Below are 18,895 nucleotides of genomic sequence, written 5' to 3' on the forward strand. Positions count from 1 at the left end.
CTGAACCAAGTTTAAATGGTGCTTCAACAGTTTGCAGTGGGGAATGACCTGGCCCCAAGTCCCTCGCCAGCCACATATTGAAAGCAATAATGGTACACAATTTCCACTGTTCTAAAACATTGCACAGAAGCTGTGCTTCAGCACTTCCATTATAAAGCTATTTTCCTCCACAGGTAAAGTTGCTTATTGGCTACATGGACATTCTCATTGAAACAAGCCTCTTAACTCTCATATGGGGTGGGTCTTAACCTATGGCTGGAAATATTTTATTTTTATGATTTAAGATAATTCACACTACACAGCAGCCCGGGAGAAGCAAGGTTTACAAAGTCTGCAATTAGTTTATACCATCTACTCAAGTATTATTTTGTTCAGATGTTTAAATTATTAAACTTAATTAAGCAGACACTGAAGTCGAGGGCACCAGATGACATCTACAAGGGGAGGGGATGGAAAATCCATCATGTTTCGCAATTCCGCAACCTTGCTTATGATCTCCCTTGAGACACAAAATTAAAAAAAAAATCAAACCTAAAATATTCCTGCTCTTTCCACAAAACTGTTAATAGTGCAAATCTGAGGGCAGGCTCAGATGACCCAGGAAGATGAAGTTTTTAACACTCCTTGCTTTCACAGGAATATGGCAGTGCCTGGCTCATTATATGACCAGAGTCTCAGGGAAAGCTGCTCTCACCATTATTAGAACTGCCATGTGGGACATGTTTATATTTGTGCCTCTGCAAAAAAAAGGTTTCCAACTGTTCTTGTTTTGAAACAGGTGGGCATCCAGAGTAGATATATCAGTTACACACCCTACTAAATATCCCTTACTCTTGGTGTTGTGGATGATTTTAGTGGTTAGAAAACTGGAGTCCCAACTAGCAGGCAATTTGCTGCATCAGCTAGGACCTGATGCAGCAGTTGGCACTAAATCAGGCTAAATGGGGCCAATTGACTCAGTCCTTATCTCTGCCCACAGTTTCCCATTTCTGCAAGTGGTACTTCTGTCGGCTCACATGGTTGGTGGGCAAAAATGGAAGCTCTATCCCAATTCAGTGACATAGGCATCAGTCTGTAGGCAGAGGCTAGCAAGGCCATGGGCAAGGATATCTCCATCCAATAATAATAATAAATAATAATAATAATAATAATAATAATAATAATAATAATAATAAACTGTTGCCCTCAGGAAAACACTGTCAACAGTAAGATTCCACTGTCAATCCAATCATGTGAAATGGGGATGCCAAATTGTCCTTTGCCTCAGGCAGCAAAGTGTCTTGGGTCAGCCTTAAACACTGCACACTGGATTGTGGCTAGGAATGGTCAAAGCTGTCAGTTTCACTTTTCTCGGTTTCTCATTTTTCCAATCTTAATTTCAGTTCTCTACATTTCCACAGCAAAGTGCAATCCTCACCAAACATTGTCTGAATTGTAGTGTATATTTCTACGAATAAGTGCATTTTTGTATGCACTTTTGAATAATATACACAATTTTCGAAGCACTTTTCCCTGCTATATCACAGTTTGTATGTTATCTTCACTAAAATATATAAGTGTACACTTCACCGATATATATATGTACATTTCCATACTATGTTGCATTTTTGGTTTGGAGAATGGCATTGCAAAATTCAGAGAAGGGCAAATTTCACAAGATAGCTGTGCTTTGTTCATGTGAATTAGGTACCCCCTCATTAAAATGCAAACAAAATTGAGTTTCTACCCCATTCCTAGTTGTGAGCCCTACTATTTTCTACATTAACTACCATATGTGGCAAAGTGAGAGACTGATAGACTGATCAGCTTAAACAACTAGCGTAGATTCCAGGATAAGAGTATTGCAGAAAACAATTTTGCCCTGAAACTCTGAAACTGCTAGTTTAAGCCTTCTTTTGATAATTTACAGCTGAGTTCCCCATTAACTACAAAGAAATGAATTTCATCCTCAGTCAGGATGACTGACAACACCGAGATTCTTCTTGGGTATTCCCTGCTGTGTCTAAAACAACAAACCCAGTAGCATTTATTTTTCACTTGTAAAGTCTGTCTAAATCCTGTCATGTCTACTCATAGACTTGATTGTTTACACACTGTATCTACTCTTTAAATAATAATAAAAAGCACCCCTGGCAAGTACAGCTTTTAAAGATCTCCGTGCTTTTGCCAGAAACTTCAAATGTCCCCCTTTTCTCTTTCGTTCTTGTCTTCCCTCTGTTTCCTTATAACTGCTCTTCAGTCAGTCTTCAAAAAGACACTGGCAAGTTTTATCCTCATGTCTATTAGCTGTGACAGCTCTGCATCCCCATATTTCTCATGCAGAATATTTTGTAAATGCATATATAGTTTTGCTTCTAGCATTTTAAAAGTACATAATCCACGATTGAGACCCAAAAAAGGTAAAAAGTGGTGTCTGAGTTGGCAGAGTGAGAAATGTATGATTGATTACCTCATAACTATTCATTTCAACAAGATTTATCCCTCTTCCCTCATAGATTCCATCCAAAGAGGAAAACAAATCACAAACGCTCACCTACTGCATTATCTAGATACCTAAAAGTCAATTCCTCACATCGCGACACATTCCAGGGCTTCATACCAAGTCCGACAACTGGACCATCTGACTCAGTGTTGTCTACACTGACTGGTAGCAACTCTCAGATGCAAGCGTTTCTCAGTCCTACCTGGAGATGAGCTGCAACTGATTCAGATGAAGGGCTGGGGAAATTCTTTCCATATGGTTGCCCTTCACTCCCATGGGAAAATATAGCAAGACCCTTGAGGATAGTGCTGCTGCACTGAATAAAAATGATACTTTATGTTCCCGTGGGATGCGGCAGGAAATCTGCAGAACAAGTGCGCAAATGGTGTGTGAAGAACATATGGAGAGGTCCAACGCTGCCTGGAGGGGGTGGGGTTGCAATGGAACAAACTCTTCTTCCACATGCAGCCCACCCATCATCATGATGGGCACTGTATTAGTTTTCATATTTTTCATTTTACTATCTCAACTTTAATGACTTCAAACAATAAAGTCACTTCAATGGCTTTGGTTCAGAAGGATGGTTATGTCACAGCAATGTATGGATATGGATGGCTTGCCATTAAGAACATCAAGATATGTCTGATGAATTGGCTCAAAGGTCTATATAACCCAGCAGCCTGTTTCTTGCAGTGGCCAAATGGATGCCTCTGGGAAGGCCTAAAGTAGGACATACCCACCCGCAACAGGACATGCTGCTGTTCCCAAGCAACTGGTATTCAGAGACATGCAATATTCAGATCCTGGAGATGTCATACAGTGCCCTTGGATATTTCAGCTGATACAAGTGGCCATTTTTAAACATCCTTGAAGCAAGGCACCTTCATCACAATCACAACCCCCTTTATTATTATTTATGATTAGTGTTATTTATTAAATTTGTATACTGCCCTGTACCCGCAGGGCAATTCACAAGATAAAAATCACAATATAAAAACATATAACATCATAAAAAAAACAAGGACAACCAAATAATCCCCCCAACACATTTTAAAAGGGCATTGGATGCCAATCAGCAAAAGGCTGGCGCCTAAAAGTGTATAATGAAGGTGAGAGCTGAACCTCCCTGGGGAGAGCATTCCACAAACAGGGAGCCACTGCAGAAAAGGCCCCTTCTCATGCTGCCACCCTCAGGATCTGTTGTGGAGGAGTAACAGCCTCAGAAGTGCTGGTTTTGCAGTTCTCTGTCTGGGTGGCAATCACCAACAAGTGCTGGTTCTACTCACTTCCTCTGCAGCTCTGCTCCAAGAAGACAACTCCTAACCCACAGGACTATCAAGGAACAAAGAAGACTTGTGTTCTCTTCTCTCTCCCCCTCCTCCATCATTTGCTCCTTGCCACCCAGTCTAGGAGTCCAGCATGGTAAAGAAGCATGTGATCAATCTACCGCCATGGAGCAGGGTCTTTCCTCTAAAGTACAAAGTTTGAATAATAGGTTTGAATAGGTTGAATAATAAATTGCGTGAGTGTTGGGAAGACCGCTCCCTTTTCTGCCAACTCCATCCGGCCTGGGGGCGGGGCCTGCACTCACCGCCACAGCATAAGAGGCCTGAGAGAGGCCTCTGGGACACGGCTGCTGCTGCTTGCGTGAGTGTTGGGAAGACCGCTCCCTCTCCTGCCAACTCCATCCGGCCTAGGGGGCGGGGCCTGCACTACCACTACAGTTTAGAGGCCTGAGCAGCTACCGGCAGCAATGGACAAAATGGTTTTAAATGTTTTAATCACTTTTAATTTGCAGCACTTTAAATGGTGGTTGTTGTTTTTTATAATATTATATTATTTCATTATTTTATTTTTGCTTGGGGTGGGATAAGCATTTAGTCAGCGCTATTGTTTCTTGCTTTGTTTTGTTTTGTTCTGTTCTGTTCTGTTCTGTTTTATTATTATTATTATTCTGTTAAATTATTATATAGTTTGTATTTTGCCTTTTAAGGGGAAGGGTCATGGCTGCCTGGGAGTGGGCCTCAGCCAATAGATTGGGTGGGGCAGGTTCCACAGGGGGAGATGTATTGGGACACCCGATCTCAGTGATCACGGGCAGGAGGAGGAGTTATGCCAGACCATGTCATTACCGAGGAGGCAGGTTTAGTCGTTGTTTGAGGACTATCCCTGCCTCCAGGTCTGGTCCTGACCGGAAGGACACAGTAATCAGCAAGGGAAACCCACATGACCTGAAAGTGTTGCTGTGCAATGCCAGGTCAATGATGAATAAAACCACTGCCATCCACGACCTGATCGTGGATGGAGGATTTGACCTGGCATGTGTGACAGAGACCTGGTTGGATGAAGCAGATGGGCCTGTCCTTGCCGCTGCTTGCCCACCAGGTTTCTCTTACGCACAGCAACCGAGGTCATGTGGGCGGGGAGGGGGGGTTGCAGTGATTTTTAGGAAGTCATTAGTCTGCACCAGGCATCCTATTTGGAAGACCCAGTTTTCTGAGTGCATGTTCTGGAAGTTGGGCAATAGGGGCAGTACAGGATTCCTACTGGTGTACCGACCTCCCCGCTGCACCAAGGATTCCCTGCCCGAGCTGCTTCAGGTCGTGGCGGATATGCTCCTGGAGACACCTAGCTTGGTTGTCCTGGGGGATTTTAACATCCATGCCAACACGACCTTACAAGGGGCCGCTCGGGACTTCGTGGAAAGCATGGCCTCCATGGGGCTGTCCCTGAATAAGTCTGGCCCAACTCATAGCCACGGACATGCCTTAGACTTGGTGTTTACCTCTACGGATGTTGGTGATCTGACATTAACTAAAAGCGAAACAAAAGAAGTGCCATGGTCAGATCACTTCCTGGTGCAACTGGACTTCTCCGCAACCCTTCCCCTCCGCAGGGAGGTGGGACCGATTCGGATGGTCCGCCCCCGCCACTTAATGGATCCAATTGGCTTCCAGAGAGTGGTAGGGGATGCTTTATCCCAAGTTGATGGCCTTTCAGCTGATTCCCTGGTGGCACGCTGGAATGTGGAGTTAACCAGGGCTATTGACTGTCTGGCTCCGAAGCGCCCTCTCCGATTGCATGGAGCCCAGACAGCCCCGTGGTTTTTCCCGGAGCTGAGGGTGATGAAACAATTGTTGAGACGGCTAGAGCGCCGGTGGCAGAAAACTCATTCTGAATCAGACCGGACACGGGTTAGAGCTCAACGTCGAGCCTACCAAGTGGCAATGGCGACGGCGAAGAGGGCCTTCTTCGCCGCCTCCATTGCATCTGCAGAAAACAGCAGCAGGAGACTTTTTCAGGTGGTTCGCAATCTATCGGAACCACCTGTACCACCGGGGCCTGGTAGGGACCCCAAGATCTCCTGCAATGCTTTTGCAAAGTTTTTTGCAGATAAAATCGCTCAGATTCAGAAGGAGGTAGACTCCACCATGGGAGCAGGGCCAGGGCGGGAGAGTGCTAGAGTTCTGTCTGGTCCTGTTACATGGGATCAATTCCAATCTGTTACCTCCGAGGATGTGGACAGGCTGCTTGGACAAGTGAAACCGACCACCTGTCTCCTTGATCCTTGCCCATCCTGGCTGATAAAAGCGAGCCGGGAAGGGCTGGGCGATGGGCTCTGCGGGGTGGTGAATGCTTCCCTCTGTGAGGGAGCCTTCCCAGACCCGCTGAAAGAGGCGGTCATTAAACCGCTTCTTAAAAAAACATCTTTAGACCCGGCCAATTTGGCTAACTATCGCCCAGTCTCAAATCTGCCATTCTTGGGCAAGGTGATTGACGGGTGGTTGCTGAACAACTCCAAGCACGCCTGGAGGAAACGGACCATTTGGATCCCTTCCAATCAGGATTCAGGCCTCACCATGGGACTGAAACTGCCTTGGTCGCGCTGGTTGATGATCTCCGGCGGGCTAGGGACAAAGGTGAGAGCTGTTTCCTAGTTCTGCTGGATCTGTCAGCGGCCTTTGACACCATCGACCATAACATCCTTCTGGACCGTCTAGAGGGGCTGGGAGCTGGGGGCACTGTCATACAGTGGTTCCGCTCCTTCCTCCTGGGTCGTGTCCAGAAAGTGGTGGGGGGGGGTGAGTGTTCAGACCCCTGGGCTCTCACTTGTGGGGTGCCTCAGGGTTCTGTCCTCTCCCCCATGCTTTTTAATATCTATATGAAGCCGCTGGGAGAGATCATCAGGGGGTTTGGACTGGGTGTTCATCAGTATGCAGATGACACCCAGCTCTACCTCTCCTTTAAATCAGAACCAGTGAAGGCGGTGAAGGTCCTGTGTGAGTGCCTGGAGGCAGTTGGAGGTTGGATGGCGGCTAACAGATTGAGGTTGAATCCTGACAAGACAGAAGTACTGTTTTTGGGGGACAGGAGGCGGGCAGGTATGGAGGATTCCCTGGTCCTGAATGGGGTAACTGTGCCCCTGAAGGACCAGGTGCGCAGCCTGGGAGTCATTTTGGACTCACAGCTGTCCATGGAGGCACAGGTTAACTCTGTGTCCAGGGCAGCTGTCTACCAGCTCCACCTGGTACGCAGGCTAAGACCCTACCTCCCCGCGGACTGTCTCGCCAGAGTGGTGCATGCTCTAGTTATCGCACGCTTGGACTACTGCAACGCGCTCTACGTGGGGCTACCTTTGAAGGTGACCCGGAAACTGCAATTAATCCAGAATGCGGCAGCTAGACTGGTGACTGGGAGTGGCCGCTGGGACCATATAACACCGGTTCTGAGAGATCTGCATTGGCTCCCAGTACGTTTCCGAGCACGATTCGAAGTGTTGGTGCTGACCTTTAAAGCCCTAAACGGCCTCGGTCCTGTATACCTGAAGGAGCGTCTCCACCCCCATCGTTCAGCCCGGACACTGAGATCCAGCGCTGAGGGCCTTCTGGCGGTTCCCTCATTGCGAGAAGTGAGGCTACAGGGAACCAGACAGAGGGCCTTCTCGGTAGTGGCGCCCGCCATGTGGAACGCCCTCCCATCAGATGTCAAAGAGATAAAGAATTACCTGACATTCAGAAGACATCTTAAGGCAGCCCTGTTCAGGGAAGTTTTTAATATGTAATGCTGTACTGTTTTTAACACTGATTGGGAGCCGCCCAGAGTGGCTGGGGAAACTCAGCCAGATGGGCGGGGTATAAATAATAAATTATTATTATTATTATTATTATTATTATTATTATTATTATTACTCCGCATTAGCGCTGTCAAATGCTCAGGTCCTGGGGATTTTCTGCCCCTCTGTGCAGGCTTCGAAATGTGATTCTAAGCAACAAAGCATGCACACACAAAAATAAAATACACAGTTGTATTATAGCACTGCGAGTTATGAGCATGAATTACACAATGTTTTATAGCAGCAAGCGCACTACACATGCATATTCTAGGATGCCCCAGCAGGCCCCATAAAGAGAAAATATGGCTCTGTTCTGTAGTAAGTGGGTTGAGGATTGCAGCCTTAATGAATAAAGAGAGTCAGATTAGATCTGTTCACTAGAGTGAGCAATCCCTTCATTAGAGGTCAGCACTGCATATTTTGAAGGGTGGGAACAGCAAAGGTGAGAAGCAGGGCAAAGATTCACAGTGAAGTTCAGAGGCCTGCTCTTGGATATATTAAATCAGAATGGCACAGGAGGAGTGTCGTGTTTACATTTTATATCTCATAATAACTATAGATCTTGGGACTTCTGCAAAACAGCTTTGCATTTCCTGAAACATGGAAGAGGCTGCCTTTTCCCACACCAGGCCTGTTGTCTTCACATGGCATCCTTGGGCATCTAATCCAGTCTGGTAGAACCTGCCTCCCATGCCAGCCCTGAGCCTACCTGGGATTGAGTCTGGAAGTCACCTTTCTGTTTCCCACATTGCCCCGGAGCAAAACCACATTGGGGCGGCATTTATATTTAAAGGTGAACAGAATCACAATGGCAGCTCTCAGACTCCCACTGGAGACTGGCTGGTGCTTGCTAGAGCAAAAGCAATGGGAGAATATGCCCATTTCAGTTTCCCTAAGTTTCTCGTTCAGTTCAACACATTTTTACATGGGCTTGTGTTTGTTTTCTTTTTAAAAAAAGTTCATGAAAAATCTTTCAGCGTTTTAGTGCGAACTTCTAATATACATGTTTGTATGCAATTCTGCTTATATAAATATTTTTGCAAAGTGATTTCCTCAAATGTAATGAATGCTTGTATGTTGCTTTTCATTATTATATGCATTTTGTACACATTTTAGTGTATGCATTTGCCCTAGTATATGTATACACATTACTTCATTGAAGAACTGCATTGCAAATTCTGAGAAATTCAAATTTCAAAGGATGGTTGTGTTTTGGTTCACATTTCTGAAAGTGCAAAATAAGTGAATTCACCTTTAAGTAGAAATGGAATCAAATTTCTCTTCCACACCTGGCGGTTGCTCATCACCATCAAGATAGTTTACTGGATCATTTCATCACCAATGAGCTTCACCAATCAAGGAGAGGTTCCACAACAGATCCCCATAACCTTGAGCTCACTCTCTCCTATCTCCCCCTAAGAGTATTGCTTATCCTGATATGAAATGTTCAGGTGATAAAAAAGGCTATATACATGCATACACATACACATTAGATTAAGTTGAAAAATCTTTTTAAAATAGGTAAATTCTAGAAACGGAAATGCCACAAACGAAATTGGAATGCTAACACAATACTATATCAGCTAATATGTATAAAGAATCATCAAATGTAAGATACTAAACATTTTCCCCATGGTCGGAAGGCTCTTGCAGTGCCTTTTTTGCCAGCTCTAATCTGCGACCGTGGTTCGGGTTTCACAGGCAGTTTCTGAGTAGTTAGGAGACTTGCTTAACATTTACGGTACATTTTTTAGCCTTTCTTAATACCAAGTTGCTGGCAGTCTGCACTTCAGTGAATAATGCACTTGATTCAATTTCACTCACTCATTGCGATGTAAGTACCTGATAGAATATCCTCTCCTGCCTTGTTAAGAATTTGACATTTCAGTTTTACTAAGCTCACTCTCACAAGCGGAAAAGCAATTCATAGAAAGAGCTCTTCACAGCAAGAATATATCTCCTAAAGAGCCAGGCCAGCTCTGACTTTGTAACACTTCCATACCGGGTGAAAATTGTCCCCCTATCACTTACGTAATGCTGATGAATGAGTGGGAGAAGGAAATGATAGATATGATCCAGCATCTGATGCACATAATTTTTTGAGATAACTTGATATCATATTCTACTATCCGCAAGCAACTATATCGTGAGAGTTACTCTATTCCCAGTCAGTGACTCCCACCTGCCAGGAACTCCACACTCACCAGGGTTAGGCCCCAGTTGCATCCAGGAAGGACAGGCTGGAGTTTGCAGCACATCATCATCACCATCATCATCATTTATTTATACCCTGCTTATTTGGTTGGGTTTCCCCAGCCACTCTGGGTGGCTCCCAAGAGAGCATTAAAAACATGATAAAACATCAAACATTAAAAACTTCCCTAAACAGGGCTGCCTTCAGATGTCTTCTAAAAGTCAGATAGTTGTTTATTTCCTTGACATCTGAAAGGAGGGCACCACTACTGAGAAGGCCCTCTGCCTGGCTCCCTACAACCTCACTTCTTGCAGGGAGGGAACTGCCAAAAGGCCCTCGGAGCGTACCTCAATGTTCGGGCTGAATGATGGGAGTGGAGATGTTCCTTCAGGTATACTGGGCCGAGGCCGTTTAGGGCTTATTCCAGGTGCCAACCACTATCCATTGGAGGAAAACCTGTCACTAAAGAATCTACCCAGCCACATACTCCTCCTTCTCTTCTTTCCCACACTGCAATTCCCAAGCATCAGCATGAGAACACACACGGGCAAAATATTTATTATTGCTATTAATAGCAAATCCCTAACAAATTTAGAATGGGTCAGTCCCTTTCACGACCTTTTCTATAGATTCTCTCCCCTTTGTTAACACCCTCTGTTGTCAAGGCATGACGTAGTTCATAGGTAGTCCTTTAATGTTCTGTTATCGGTGCTGTGTAAGGAGAAGCAGAGACACATATAGAGATTGCTGGATAACAAAGAACATATTACTTTGGTACACCTTATATAGCTCTATCATCTCTAGCGCCAACTAGTGACATTGACTGTAATTGTACTTTCTTTACAGCTACTAGATCCCATATAATTACAGCCTTTGATTTAGCCTACAGTGGAACTTTAAGAAAGAGCTCAAACAGCTGCCTCTTGCCTTCCACTTTGGTCATAGGCACAGAATTAAAAATGGGTCACAACGATCAGCCTTTATATCAAAACTTTAGCATTTCTAGGGTTGTTTCCTGTCCACATCAGCTGGTGCATTTTTTAAAATCAATCCCTCGGCACTTAGAGTACTAATTTTGTTAGAGGCTCATAAAGTCTTTCTCTCTCTCTCCTTGACTGCTCTCATTCTTGGATAAAACTGAATCAATACAAATATTGGCTGCTTTCAGGATTAGTTTTCCTGATGGGCTTTGAACAGGAACAATGAGCATGTGAACATAAAGGAGCTTGTTCAAAAGATATTTGAATCTCTGCCAAAAAAAGCTCTCCTCCAGCTGTATCATCCAGTTGGAATAGGATGAGTTCTGGTTCTGAGATTCTCTGTGGATTGACCAAAGGTAGCCAGGGACTTTTGGGGCATGATTTGTTTGGAACACATGGTTAGCTCTGAATACAGATATCAAAGGCAGCAGGATCATTAGGAAGAGCATGTATATATTAAAATCAAATATTTTAATCTACATTTTCCAGGTTTCTGCATTCAAATAATACCACAGATATGCACAATATATATATATATATATATATATATATATATATATATATATTCCTTTTTTTCACAGCAAAAAGTATAAACTTCTCATTATGTGAATTTGTCAATTTGTTGTGGGTTTATTAGTGTCTGAATCTGGTTGTTGTTGTTGTTGTTGTTGTTGTTTTAATTGCATTGCTGCCAGTGCAACAAAATGGCAGCCCTCCCTGCTCCTTATACAAAGGCTACGTTCAACATTGGCAATGGAACAGCATCCTCCACAACACCCAATGCAGGTAGAACAGCTTAGGAGGTAGCAGACACAGCACTGTCCCCACCCCACCTGCAGCCAGAGGCACCTGCCTCAGTCTGCCTCAGGCCCAACTCAAGACATTTTGCTGCCTAAAGTTGAACATATACTCCCCCACATTAAATAACACAATATCCAAGGGCAGTAACATTAATTTGGTAGCTGAGATAGAATTCCCACAAGCACTCCTTCCTTTCCCAGGCAGTTAAAACACAATAATAAATTGAGCAACTATTTGCTGCCCCATCTTGACTCTCTAAATCTGTTGCCTGAGGTGCCTTCTTCGCTCTGCCTATTGATAGCACCGGCCTTGCTCTGGCTAATGGTGGCGATGGCCCCAATTGCCTTAAGGTCTGGACTTGTGGACTGGCTGACTGTAGCAAGGTGGGAAAGGTTAATAGAGAGGAATTGTCTGTATCACAAGCAAAGGCACAACAAAAGAAAAGTCAAACAAAAGAAAATAAAGTTAACATTTTGGTAAAGAGGCAGAGCTTGGAGCAAGCAAACCTGAGGCAGAAAGTAAGATTTATTAATAATGTATATAATTTCCCCCTGCTTTTCGTCATTGAAATGCTTTACCAGTTTTACCAATTAGGAAAAAGCAAACACTAGCACAAGTGGGTGGCTGGGAAATAGCTTCAAAAGTAACAGCTAGAAACAGTAATAAAAACAGCCAAAAGCCAGGAGATTACCATATCTGAAAGAATTGCCCAGTGAAACAACTCTATTTTCATCGTTCTTCTAAAACAGACATAGTTCCCTGGGAAGAGAATTCCACAATCTGGGTGATTTCCAGAGGTAGGGAAAACAAGGAGAAGGAGTCTCGGGAATAGAGGAAAGCTTTTGGGCAGGTCCATACAGAAGGCCAAAATTCAAGTCCGTTGACAGGTTTTTCAGCTGCCTCGAGCCACAACATCTATGTGATGCTGATGACACACTGCTCTACTTTTCCATCACATCTGAATCAGGAGATACTGTGGAAGCTTTAGGTCAGTGTCTGAATGTGGTGGTGGACTGGATGAGGGCCAACAAAATACGCTTGAATCCTGTGCTTGTGAAGAAAGGCAATGGAAAACTTTAGACTAGAATACTTTGCTACAAACTCAGGAAATAATGGAGCAAAGGCTCTTCAGTAACATTCATGCCTGTCTTCTTAAAACATCTACTGTCTCAGGAGGAAAACATGACCCACCATTGGCTTATAGCCCACATTAGTTCTACTCAAGAGTAAAACTACTGGACACAACAGGCATAATCAACTTAGTTTTTGGTTTTTTAAAATTTCAGTGAGTCTACTCCAAGTATAATTTAAGTTGGATACAACCCATTGTTTTTAAAGTATTTTGGCACTCCAGTGCTGCCTTCCTAGAATAAATCCCTATTGATTAAAAGGAATTGTTTATTGAAGGAAGGGTATTGAATTGCAGCCAAGATATATTTCCTCAACTGACATTCATGAAGATCAGAAAAATCATTATAACTCACTACTTTTAGAATGCCTGGATTTCTGTAGTACTTGGGAACTTACAATTCTACAAGCCCGGGTGTTTAGTGAGTCAGTGATGAAGCACTACATTCCCTTTTTATGTCATGTCAGTCTCCCAATCGATGATGAGCCAAATTCCCATTAATAACTTTATTACTATTTATTTATGGTAAGTTCATTGCAAACAGAGATTCCCACAGAAACTGTGATTAAAACAGATGACTACATTATCATAAAAATCAACAAAAATTACTATAAAATGGATGAACAATTCATCAGCGCCATGGATTACAGTAACATGCATATGCACTAATGCAATGCTTTCAGCAGTACAACATCTGCTCTTTTATTCATATTTTAGATGGAGCACATTTATTTCATAAGAAATTGCACTGCATTCATTCCAGCTGGTTAATGCTATGAAAAAGGAATCAGGGATTATTTTTCTACTTCCATTCCACTGATATTTAAGCTTGATTCATATTATTCAGATGCTGAGAAAATTCCAGCAGTTTATCTGATAAGAAGAGTCAACTGGCTTCCCCTGCTTTGAATTGACAAATGCCTTTTGCCTGCCCCTTGGCCTCATTGTTTCCCATCGCCAACAGGGTTCACCTGTTCTCTAAACCTTATTGAGCAACCTGATGGCTCAGTCTCCCCCTGGAAGTGAGCGAGAACTCAGAACAACAACAAAAAATAAACACAGGCGCATAGGGAACTGCCTTACACAGAGTCAGACCATTGGTTCAGCTAACCCAGTATTGCCCCTACGGACTGGCATTGGCTTTCCAGGGTTTCCAGCCTTTCTCAACCCATGAATAATCATAGTTTAGAGGTCCCAGGCCCTAAGGAAGTCAGATTATCCTCCACCAGGGCCAGGGCCTTCTCAGTGATGGCTCCAACCTGGTGGAATGCTCTGTCCCATGAGACCAGGGCCTTGCAGGATTTAACTTCCTTCCGCAGGGCCTGTAAGACAGAACTATTCTGCCTGGCTTTCAATTTGAACCTGGCCTGATCTTTTGTTCCCCTTCCTTCCCTCGCCTTCCCCCTTTTATGAAGATTACCTGCTCTGGGATCCCATAGCTAATTCCCCCCTGGTCTTCTCGCTGGCCCAAATGGGACTAATTTAGCCAGCTAGCCCTGGTGATCATCTAATGTTTATTGGATGGATTTTCCCCCTAAATTGATTTTTGAATTCTGAATTTATTGTTATTCACGTTTTATACTGTATTTTAAGCTGTTTTTGTTTGTTTGTTTTGTTTTTCATCAATTAAGTGTTTTAAATTTATTGTTAGCCACCCTGAGCCCAGTTTTCTGAACCAGGAAGGGCGGGGTATAAATAAATTATTATTATTATTATTATTATTATTATTATTTGGAAGTGATGGGGATTGAACCAGAGGTCTTGTGCCTACAAAACAGATGCCCTGCCTCCTGAGCTATAGCCCTTGCCTTTCCTCCGAAAGCAAGCAGATGGAATGAGGAAGGAATGCTGTGAAACAGCAGGCAATGCAGCCTCACCTAGGGAGGCGGGAACTGAATTAGACGGCATGAGGGAAGTTTGATGGCAGTGGGCAGTGGCTGAAGGGAATCCTGAAGCAAATGGCAGGAGGTGTGGGCAGAGTCAAGTTGACCTCTCTCCTTTCCTGTAACTTACACTGCATGAGGAGCTTTAGAAAAGAGCCCCATTAGGTTAGTCCACAAATTTGGAAATCTGGTGGAATATCTTGAAAAGCATTTTAAATAGTTGCCTTGGGCTTGCCAATCAGAAGGTCAGCGGTTCGAATCCCCGCGACGGGGTGAGCTCCCCTTGTTTGGTCCCAGCTCCTGCCAATCTAGCAGTCTGAAAGCACGTCAAAGTGCAAGCCGATAAATTGGTACCACTCAAAAGCACGTCAAAGTGTAAGTAGATAAATAGGTACCGCTTCGGTGGGAAGGTAAACGCTGTTTCCGTGCCCTGCTCTGGTTCGCCAGAAGCGACTTAGTCATGCTGGCCACATGACCTGGAAAAACTGCCTGCGGACAAACGTTGGCTCCCTCAGCCAGTAAAGCACCGCAGAGATGAGCACCGCAACCCCAGAGTCATTTGTGACTGGACTTAACTGTCAGGGGTCCTTTACCTTTACCTTTTAAAGCAGATAAAATGTGGGTAGATGAGGGCTGGACCCTTAATTTCATGGACTGATCCTGTGAATCCATTTGGGGATAGCCTTGGTACAGACAAAGCCAAATATATCCATTTTTCTGGCACTTCCCTTCCACAAACTTACCAGGACAAGTGGCCGTGAGGAAGACTCAAACTTGGGAGAGAGAGAGAGAGAGAGAGAGATGTTGAAGACCGGTTGGTGAGTGGGAAAGAATTGTATCTCTCTGGAATAATATCTGCTCCAGTGTAGAAATCAGGGGGTCCTCTAGATTGCCTTGTATTTTCAGAGAGAAAATGGACCACCAAGCTTAATTTTCCATGTAAAGGAATACAAATTTAGAGTAACACCTCTAGTGAAGTTTTCAGTGAAAAACAGATCAATTTCATTTTCTGCCTACTCATGTTCTGCCTACATACATAAGGTATGAGTCCAAGGTTGTGTGGAGATATAGATGATATAGATATAGATAGATATAGTCTGCTCCTTTGGCCTAAAAAGTACAATTTCTCAGCAACAACAAAAAAGCCAACAAAGTGACAAATAGCAAATAAAGTGGCAAAAAGTGCAAATAAAACCAAACACGGATAAATAAATAAGAACAAGTACACAAAACAAAGCAGCTACAATCTTCTCCCTGGGAGCTCTCACATTCACACTAAGCTATAGTGTTATGTGTGAACAAAGCCATCGTTAATCAGTCTTAGTCTAGGAACCCAAGTTGGGTTCTCGGGCTTAACCCAAGATAAGTCTTACCAGAGTCACAACAATCACCATTTCTCTTTATTTTCAAAGAGAAGGCTGTAGCAAATTGATAGAAGACGACATGGAGAAGATAAGGAGAAACTGTGGTGTGGTTGGCAGGGGGCAGGAGAGAAGTAAGATGGGCGTAAGTAGTAAAATATTAAAAGTGGGTCCCATGTAGCAAGTTGGGGTTTAGAGATGAATCCTGGGTCTGCAAAGACTACAGTCTATTGTATCTCCATACTGTATATGGCAGAAAATGCCATGTGTATTCTGCTATATACAAGATGGAGATACAATAACATAGTGCATATAACATATTGTACAATATTTGTAGCTCATATAAACACTTTAGAATCTTACCATTCCAACTGCCGCTTAAGCAAATATGTGGACATTAAGTCTAAACATAATATGTCACTTTCTCATGTGCCGTCGACAGATTGCTAATCTAGTTCACAATATGTATACATAAAACAAACCATGTCCCAAGTACTAAAACAACCTATGAATTATCATTAATAAAAATGAAAATGAAACATCATTAGCTGCTTCATGGTGGCCATGTAAGTTTGCTGGGGAGAAGTGTGAGGGATCCCAAAACATGGAAGGGATGATCAAATTACAGATTATATATGCTTGGGCTGCATGAAAAAGAGAGGAAGCGGGGAATGAGGACCAGGAATATAATGCATGCACATGAATCCTAAATGACAAACATTGTTAAAGCTGAGGTGAACATGAGAAGGAAGTATTGTCCTTCCTTCTGGAATATTTTAAGACCAGAGAAAAGAGGAATAGGCAATTCAGAAAATACATCTAAATTACTGCATCCCTGTTACTGACATCACTACTCAGCTTCCTGCCATGTGACTTGAATCCAGGCCTTTTTTCAACCAGAACTCACCAGAATCCAGTTCCAGCACCTCTCAGGTGGGTGCCATTGCCTAAGAGAACAGGTGAGGCGTTCACGGTAGGTTATGACACCTCTTTTCCTAGAAAAATAGCAGTGCTTGAATCTCTTTTGCTAGAAACCTTCGGGGATTTGGTTTTAACACAACACTAACGTGTTCCATTTTGTTTCATTAAAGAACACTGATGAAAAATCTTCTCACTTGTATTGTATGTTAGAGTCATCGTCTTGCTGTGCAGGTTGCCCTGGAGGTTTCCCTGTTCTTTTCTTATCAGAGGGGAGCAGGATATCCCTCAAGCATCGCCTGAAACTCTTGAAGATATTTGTTCTGTAAAATTATTTGCAGGGCCAAAATTGCTATCCCTGTTACAGCACATAAACCTTATATAAACCTGATTTGCTTTTTTGCTTCCCGAGAGAGACAGACTTCACATTGTCAAAGGGTTTGATCCTCTCGGTATAAAAATATTTTTATTAAATTTTTTATCCCTCAGAGCACTGAAGCATGTGGTTTGCTTACCTCTCCTGCTCTGCTTGAAAGTATGGAACATAAGTACATTCTTATTTTTAGTATATCACTGAAAAGGATTTTGATTTAGAGGCTCATTTTCAAGAGCGTAATGCTGCTTCTGCCTTTGAGAAGTTAGTCTTCTTAAATGCCTGCTCTGGTGAGCTGCTAAACCAGGTTTTGTGGGTCCGAAGCCTTGGATAAAAAGAAAGGTCAAGCTCTATAATAGGCTTGGAAAATGCCGTCTGATGAAGTTACTGCAGGGATATATATTTGTTAGATATTATCCTTCCTTACGTTTGTGAGTTTAGCAGAGTGTATCCCTTTGCAGCCTAAAAGGAAGCTTAGCTAGGCTAGTTTAGCCTTTTAGTTTAAGTAATCCAGGATGCTTTAAGGCAAAATGGATTATCCTATTTCCCCCTTCTCTCCCCCTTAAAACAAGAATCTCACACACAATCTTGTAAAAGGTAAAAATAAACACTCACTCAGAATAATTGTTGAAGAATAACAGATGCAGCCGCTTTGTTCAGGCAGGCTTAAAATAGTAATTCAGTTACAAGAGCATGCCTAAGTCTAGCTTAAGATGGTGCCTGAGCAGTGGCGCTCAGACATGCAAATTGTTCTAACATTTCTGGCTTCGTGATGAGATAAAGAGGTAAGAGAGGCAAAAGAGCAAAGAGGAAGTGTCCATTCAGGTAAGGAGAATATATGTGGCTCCGCCCTCCTCCTGTCAGGGCAGAGTGGGAGTGTTTCAAAGAGTTCTTCCTAGCAAACTTATAGGAAAACTCTGTGAGCTTCAGCTCCCAGCATGTGCCTATCTAGCAAAACATGAATTTGTCTGCATTGTAAATATCCCACAGTAACACTTTAGTTTCCTGCAAACAAATAAGCAAATATGGGTTTGGGCGGCACATATTTCCAAATAGTTTCTTTTTAAAAATAATAATAAATTTTTATTAGTTTTTACACATATTTTCCAGTATAACATCATTTTAAACAAAATTTCAATTTTTTTTTGGCTATCACAGCCTAAGACTTCCTTCAACCTCGACTGATGGTTTTCTAACAATTTTTTTTTTGTTTTTCTGATGGTTTTCTAAACTGATGGCTTTCTAAACAAAATTATGAATTTTGTTACTATAATTATTGCTATACAGTGGTACATCTAGATGTGAATGGGATCTGTTCTGGAGCCCCATTCGCATCTAGAAGTTTTGGCACTTCTGCGCATGCGCATGACGTCATTTTGAGCATCTGCACATGCGCAAGCGGCGAAACCTTCTTCACCTAAGTTTGGGGGTGGGGGTGGAGAGAGCGCCTACTCAGGAAGGACAACAGTAAGCATGCCCCCACCCTCACCCCCTTATGAATCTGATGGTGTATTTCAGTTGACCTCAGGGGAAGCATCATAGCACATGGTAGAGCCACTGCCAGGCTGTGTAGACAATAATGAGTTTGATGGACCAATGATCTGATTCAATCTATATTTAATGTATGAAATTCCTCAAAGCAATAGATCACATTTTCATAG

The sequence above is a fragment of the Podarcis gaigeae genome (assembly GCF_964106915.1).
Source record: "Podarcis gaigeae genome assembly, chromosome: 10".
Taxonomy (NCBI): domain Eukaryota; kingdom Metazoa; phylum Chordata; class Lepidosauria; order Squamata; family Lacertidae; genus Podarcis; species Podarcis gaigeae.